Source organism: Rhinopithecus bieti, unplaced genomic scaffold (genome assembly GCF_001698545.2).
Source record: "Rhinopithecus bieti isolate Rb0 unplaced genomic scaffold, ASM169854v2 scaffold_9981, whole genome shotgun sequence".
NCBI lineage: Eukaryota > Metazoa > Chordata > Mammalia > Primates > Cercopithecidae > Rhinopithecus > Rhinopithecus bieti.
The window spans coordinates 2,112,415-2,120,795 of NW_016806838.1; the positions used below are offsets into that span (position 1 = coordinate 2,112,415).

The 8,381-nt window shown below is 36.7% G+C and overlaps 1 protein-coding gene across 1 annotated transcript in view; it reads left to right on the forward strand.

The window, feature by feature from the left end:
- SUPT3H (SPT3 homolog, SAGA and STAGA complex component) overlaps positions 1-8,381 on the forward strand; it is a 548,315-nt gene that overhangs the window by 537,884 nt on the left and 2,050 nt on the right. The window lies entirely within an intron of this gene.

Sequence of the window (8,381 nt, forward strand, 5' to 3'; positions counted from 1 at the left end):
GACTTAAATGTTAGACCTAATACCATAAAAACCCTAGAAGAAAATCTGGTAATACCATTCAGGACATGGGCATGGGCAAGGACTTCATGTCTAAAAACACCAAAAGCAACGGCAGCAAAAGCAAAAATTGACAAATGGGATCTAATTAAACTAAGGAGCTTCTGCACAGCAAAAGAAACTACCATCAGAGTGAACAGGCAACCTACAGAATGGGAGAAAATTTTTGCAATCTACCCATCTGACAAAGGGCTAATATCCAGAATCTACAAAGAACTCAAACAAATATACAAGAAAAAAACAACCCCATCAAAAAGAGGGCAAAGGATATGAACAGACATTTCTCAAAAGAAGACATTCATACAGCCAACAGACACATGAAAAAATGCTCATCATCACTCGCCATCAGAGAAATGCAAATCAAACCACAATGAGATACCATCTTGTGTTGTGTTTTAATGTGGCAAAGGCCATTGAGAAGAGGGGGGGAAGGCCATAGCAACAATATTTTCTTTTTGTTTTGTCTTACATCAGTATTGTCTAAGGCCTTGAAAATGCAACTGAGTAACATGACTACAAAACTAAGATTGTAAAAAAAAATTACTGCAAACTTACTGTTGATTATAATTTTTGATAACAGAGTATTTGAACCTAAAATGTTTATAGACTCAAAATAATTTCACAGTGTTGTTTTAGATGAGTTGAATACTTTTTCTGGCAAACAAAGCAATTGGCTTGATTGATGCATAAGTTTTCACTGTTGACTGATAATTAGTAAGGAGAAGCCCAGAAATGCTCCCAGTGGGAACTGAGACCTAATATCAGAATAACTGCTTTGCAACTCTTGCCAGCAGTTGGGCTATCAAGGTCACTTATTTAGTTTTCTTAATAACCGGTGCTGATGGTTCTCTTGCAAAACAGTAAGTGTGTGGTCTGAGTCCAATTTTGGGAACTGAGCCTATCCAGCCCCTGCTCTAACGATGAGCACATCAGCATTTCCCAGTATTGCCCAGAGGAAAAGAAGCCACCTGCTAGTCAAATTCTTTCATTCATTAGATGACTCTTTATTAAGCATTTAACTTATTTCATGCATTGGGTTATGCCTTAGACATACAGAAATAAATAGAACATTAAGTTCCCTTCCTTCTGAAGGTTATAGGTTACTCAAGTGAAATGAGAATTAACTGTTGTTAGAGCTTAGCCCCCAAACAATTGTTATTTGGGTTACTAACTCCTGCCAATTTGGCACTTTCTGGCTGTTCTTTTTGTTTTTATCTTGTATCAGTATTGTCTAAGACCTTGAAAATCCAATTGAGTATCATGGCTATAAAACCAAGATTGTAAAAAAAGAATATATTATATTATCTATTACAAACCTACTATTGATTCTAATTTTTGGTAACAGTATGTGAACCTAAAATGCTTGCTTATATGTGTTTGCAGCTTGGAATAATTTGAGACATTTGTTTTGATTGTCATTAATATAAAAGTGGCTGAAGACAAGTTTAATATGATTGGCATTAAATTATTATTAAACATAGATGTATATAAGTGCATACAGTGTCATGGAAAGAATAATTTATACATAGTCTCATAAAATTGCCAAAGATAATATTTACAAAAAACCTTTTTTTTCCTAAAATACAATGTTGTATTAACCACTTAATTATTTTGCTCAACAACAGAAAAGTCTTAATATATGTCATAATTTGCAATGACTTGGGCAATTATGAATGGTAATTTTTAATGACTAAATTTAATCTAGAGATTTTTGTATTCAGACTGCTGAAACAACTTGGTAATAACTCAAGAATTTATAAAAGCCCAATGTTAGTATTTTTAATAAAATAAGAAGAGACTGAGATAGATTTAGAGAAAAATCAGGCATAAAATGACGAGTTCCTCAAGATTTATGGGCTTTGGGTTACTTGGACTACAATGAGAGTTAATACTATGTTTTTTTCCCATTCTGCCAGCCAGAGAAGACCTCTTATTTAAAGGGCAGGGCTCCCTCCACTGTCGTTAAATCAAGGCTCTGCTTCTGACAGGATATTTATAACATAGGGCAAGTATACAAAAGAAAAATGTTTAATGATGACTTTTGCATGTTATACAGTGTTATACATCATATGGTTTAATTTAGATCCTCTGAAATATCAGAGTTAGAATGAAATTATCAAAAGGAGAAAAGTCACATGGCATGGTGCAAACAAGATGTGCCTATTTTATTTATGTTTGCTAATGAAATTCAGCCATGATTCCCACTTTGATTCTAAGAGTCTTAGACTACCATTCGGCTTTATTCATTATAATTAAATATCTTGCCCACACGCAGACACAAGGCCAGCAAAGAAAGGGGCATATTTTATCTTTTAAAAAGCGATTGCATAGCTTTCATATGAAACTCCTGAGCTTCCAAGATTTATAGTATTAAAGCAAAACAATATGTCTTTCAGGGCATGGTCATGTTCTTAGGCAAATGGAGAGCTTAGACTCAGAATCTAATGACCTCACAGAGACCAGGGCTGGATCTTAGGCAAAAGAGAGGGCTTAGACTCGGAATCTAATGGCCTCCCAGAGGCCAGGGCTGAATTTGGACATGTGGAAGCAGTAGAATATGAAACAACCTAAGTTTGAGACAATGTGGCATAGTCTCTTCTACCAGAAGAGAGATTGAAAAAGGCCTGTTACAAGCACGGCTGATTTTTACTATAAAGCTTGGGAATGTGGTGGGACAGAGAGGGGGACAATTTCGTTGACCAAAACAGCATTTATACATGAAATTCAGAAATGTACCTACTTTCCCAATTGTGGCTCAACTGAGTATTCCAATAAACCAGACATTTAGGTTAAGTTAATAAGTAATAGTGAAAGCCTATTCCTTCTAGTTTATTCCACTGCCTCCCTACCTTTTTCTCCCAGCAAAGCAAAGCCAGTGTAGAACCTCAACCCTCTGTGCTCATCTTCATCCCCTTCAACCTCAACCCTCTGTGCCCTCACATCCCAGGATGTGAAGAATTTGGAAAACCCCCAGGCTCTTGGTAACAGGGCAGCTCCTGTGGCCCACAAATCATCCTAGAGACAAAGCATCTATAATCTATACTTAGTTAATTAGGAGTTAACAGTAGTTTGGGAGAGGGTGAATGTATTCTCCAAATCTTTTTATTGTCCCTTTTATTGCTGGATTTAACCCAAACTTGCCAACTCCAAATAGCTCCACGCAGGCCATGTTATTTGCTCAGCCCAAAATCAGACACGGAGCGTAGCCGTAGTAAGACTTCCATGAAAACACATGGTGTATCACCCCCTTGAAGGTCCTAAAGATGCATACATTTGCCACAGAACCTTTCAGCTATATTTATCTTATTTTGATGCTTTGTTCATTTATCAGTGTTATTATTTTGGGCACTCAGGAAAATTAAGTGATTCTCCAGGGGAGGGCTAATCATAAAGCAGAAAAGCCCAAAGTAGAACTCAAAGCTTATAATGGCTTGACCTCTACCTGCTCAGCTATATTGTTTCAGACATAATTGTGTTCCTTCCTTCCCCCTCCCCTAACCCTCTCCCGCCACCACCACCAGTTTCTTCACTTTTGTTCTGCTCCCAAGGGCTGTTCTTTATCCAGAAAAACTGTTTCTTTCCCTGCATCTGTTTTCCCCATTAAGGCTGGGGAAGCTAAACACATAGCTTTGGGCAGAATCAGAACCATCTGCAACAAGCCCTAAACTGAGTCAGGAATCCTGGGCTTTTCCTCATGTGACTGCGGACAGGTCACTCTCTGGGCATTAGTTTTTTCATGTTAAATTAAGAATGGGCCAGAGGAATTCACAAAGATACTTTCCAATTCCAAAGTTCTATTGTTGATTCTAGATGTTAGTTAGTAAAGGGTTTGTTCAGCTTGCTTTAGCAGGCTTAGTTCCAAATTCCTTTTTCACTATAGTATTAAACATGTTGTGGCAGTCAGACAGACTGTGCTCCTAATAGTGGCATCTCAGCATCTGCGGGGGGGAAAGCAATGCCTAGTCTACAGATAACCTAAAAGTGTGGAGATATAGGTAACCCATCTGCTGTGGGTAAAAGCCACAGTCTGAAAACTTCAATTTCTGCCTCTTCCATGTTAAATTTACTAAATGCCAAAATTAGAATTTCCATTAGGAAATATTTACTCCATAATCATGACAGATTCTGAAAATGTTCCATTTATTGACAAAACCATTACTGGGTCCTGTTAATATGGTCTCCTCATCCATTTTTCCACTGTTCTCAACTCTCACTATGCACCTGGGATACTTCTAAAATGTTCCACAGCCTAAACCACTCAGACCCACTGGCTTTGAAGAACTGGAGCTATAGCATCAGCATCTTTTAAAGTTCCCCAAGTGATTTGGGTGCAATGTTCTATACTATACACTATTCTTAAAGTTAGTTTGGAAAATAAGCAGTAGTTGAGAAAGCCTCCAAAGTGAGGATGATTTAGATTCAAGGTCCATGTCTGTACTCTGAAGTATTGTACCTGGCTGATTTAGCTTAAATTTGAAATAAAATTGTAATTTACCCTTTAAGTGATGTTTAGCAAGAACTGAGTTTGTTGGGACTAAGAGAATATGTGTATCTACAGTGCTGTGGGTGGAACTGGGGCAGGGGACTGTCTGGTTTGTTTTGTTTATTGTAAGACAATGTAGTATAATGAAAAGAACACAGGCCCTGGGTTTTAAATCCAAAATCTACTCTTTTACTAATTGTGGTAAGGCTCAAATTAGATACAGACATGAAAATATTTCATAAACCATAAAACCATGTGTCTCAGCATTTTTTAATCTTTGCCCCTCCCTACTTTGAGAAATAGACAAATCTCGTGCCTTTCTAAAGTGTAAGTTCAAATTAAATATTGTGATTAGAAGCAAAAAACCAAAAGCTTTGTTTTCTCCCTCCTTTCTCACGTTGAGAATGACCTCTCAGTGCATTTTACTTGTGGTGGTTAAAACTTGAATGTGAAACTGGAAGTTTAGTGAAGCCAGGGACTGTATTTATCTTTGTGTCCTGTTGTACCACCAAGCACACAGTGATTTACAGAGTAAGAACTCAGTAAAGATTTGCCAAAATCATATTAAGCAAATTTATAGGAATTCAGACAATAGAACCAAAACCTCTTTCTTATGCCTTTGAGAAATAAAGTATGCGTAAGAGAGTTTGGGACTTACTACAGTGAAATTCTTATGCTAGTTTATTTAAGATTTGAGAAAGCAGAAGAGAAACAGGAAAAGTAATAGAATAAAACAAGTCTATACTGGAAGAAAGACTGGTGTTTATAGTTAATGTTCTAATAATTAGGCTAATGGCAAAATAATACACAGTAATATTTAAGTTGGAACTACAAAATTAAGTTTTGTAGCATGTGTCCTTTTGCTTAAGAAAATATTATCTTTTAATATTCATTTGTATCCCTTAAGATGTACCAATTTATGGTAACCCATAAAAAACAGAAGTAAACCACGATGGGATTTAAATGTTTTCTCTAGCTTGTCCATATGAAGTTAAAAAAAAAAAAAGTCATTTTAAAAAGTGCACACTTAGAAATTAATTACCCCACCAGTGCCCACCCAGTGCAGTAGGTAAAATCTGTATCTGCTTATCCAGGTAGATTGATATAATGGCACAGGTCATAATTTGGTGCTATAAATGAATGTCCAAAATTGGGTCCTCAATTTTAAAAAACCTGGGAACTATGAATTCCTAATTTTAGAACTAATTGGGCCTTAAAAACATTAAGTATTGTCTTTGCTGTAAACTTTAAGAGATACTAAAATGTCTGAACTTTTCAGCAAATTCACAAAGGAGCAACTGATGTGGAGAACAGAACTTTATTAAATCAGAAATAAACCTTAAGTAGTATATAGGCATGTAGAATCCAGTTTTTTGGGGAGGTCTGATTGTGTTATTGATTAATCTATAACTTTCAGTAGTGGGTGGAAGTCCTGTTTCTGGTCAAAGCCTGGATTTTACTAACTAGGGGTGTCTGTAAAGATACAGAACTGGGAATCATTCATAGGGTCTGACAGAAGAAAGTAAGTGGGACACGAAGTATTCCATGAGAATGTGGCCTCTGGAAGGCCCTCACACCAAGCAATGTTTAAATTTAGTTTCAACATTTGCAACACAAATAGAGAGAAATTTACAGTTGACGTGAAGATGAGTTGTCTTCATCCATCTTCCTGTAAAGTTGCTTACTCTGGAAAGCATGCCAAAGTTGGGACGTTCCCATAATTGCCTTACATAGACAACGTACATCCTTTGTACATCAAAAGGAAAAAGCAGTGACTCAAAATAGAGGACCCTAGGGAATATGTTTACTGAAATTGCTCTTCACTAATTACACATGTTTGTTTGTTCCTTCTTTATTTTAGAATTAAAATAGGAAGAACTCATCACAGAAGTCTGGGTCAACTCTAAACTTTGGTTTTCTCATAGGATCTGTTATTAAATACGCCTGTAATCTTTTAATTGTTTGCAAAGCAGTGATAAATCACCTGTGAAGGTGAATTGATCTTTCAAAAGTGACCTTTTCCATGCTAACAAGAACTATTTCATATTGCCCCATCTGAAAACATTAAAACCTGGTTATTTCTCAGGTGAACCCAGCTAAGACTCAGTCTCCCTCTAAGCCAAAACCTCCTTTCTCAAGCAAGGCTCACTTCAACACTCTATCTTTAGAAGGAATGCAGCCTTACTCCTAGGTCCATTTAACTCCATATAAAACCATCCCTGTGCTTTAAATAGTACATTATGTTAAAGATTGTCACTGTGGTTGTAAAATTTAAAATACCAGGGTGAGGAAGCTAAGAGTATTACCTTGGCATAAGCCTCTGTAAGGCAGCCATGGTGGTAGGAGCTGTTTCACAGATGAGGCTCCCCTGCCTGTGGTTGTGGGAAGACACCCTGTGCATTCCTACAAGTTATTTGTGGCTCTCTGAGGCATTCATTTAACACTGTTCTATAGCGCACAATTTTAGGAAGTAGAGTTGGAATTTTCTAGTCCTTGTTAGAATGTTTTCTTCAATCCAGAAGTGTTGTACAACACAAAAAGCCCCATGGTACAGAACAAGCTCACAGAAAGAATACTGAGGAATGACACTTGGAATGTGCCACTGTTTTGTCATCCCTGCTACACTGATCTGGAGTGAACTGCGTAGCAGCATAACTAACCGAAGAAATTTCAGCCAGGGCGCCAAAGCCTGACAAGCATAGTAAATCTTCTTAAGCAGGATATTTGGAGAGAAGGTTTTCAAGTTAATTGAATTTTATGATTAACAGAAGGTTATCTAGAAAACTGTATTTGTTTCACCTCATGTTGATGGAAGTCTTTCTAAAAGGGTTAAGTCTACTTTCCGTTTATAGTGTAATTATTAATGTGGTTTAATTATTTTTTTTAAGATGAAGATTTCACTGCCTCCACAGCATTATCTTGATTGTAAAAGGTTATTCTATATTTCTTAAAATATGGCTGTGGCTGTTCAAGGTTAATTCATTGGGCTGGAAGTATACAGACTCCAGAACTGCTTCAGAATTATAAGCCTAAGGGGGAAAAAATCCCTAACATGAAATTTTATGATTTCCTTTGTTTTTCTGAAAACAGATTGTAGGAAAATTCCATCCAGTTGAAGGTTATGAATTCTCTGGATGTGACTGTTACTAGTTTAAATGATGAAAAATGTGCCAGTGAAAGGGAAATTTTATTCCTAAGTCCTGAATTTTAGTTCTCCACTCTGGGTCTTACGGTGAGATTCAGGATGTTACAGAGACCCTGTGTGGTCCAGGTCTCCCAACACTGAAATGCAAAATATAGCTCTTGGAGTGAAAAGCATGCAATTTTTCTTTCCTTACTGGAACGTATTATATTTTTGCACTTAGAATCCATTTTCCCACTTTCTTTTATGGGAGTATTTTATCCCAGCATGCATATACATGGGTACATCTGTATGTACAGGTATGTATATAAAATTAAGATTTGCATTTTTGATACTGTCTACGATATGCAGAACAATACAGAACTCCTTTGAGATAATCATATTTTACCAGGGAGGAGAGGCCTCTATTAGTGTCCGTTCCGATAGCTTTTCACTCAGACTATAAATTAGGCCTGGGAAGGGCCAGTAATGAGTCAGTAATTTATACACTATTAAGATACTTAATTAGAAGTGATCCTGAGCATGTCGAATAGAGAACACATGTTTATAAAAGACAAACAGATTCGATACCTCTCTTTGGCCTAACCAAGCCCAATCAGTTAACAAAATGGGATGTCTTATTTTGTGTATCTCCTACTTCCCAAAAATAGAATCACTAACCACTCGCTAACCACACCGACTTTTTTTTTTTTTTTTTTT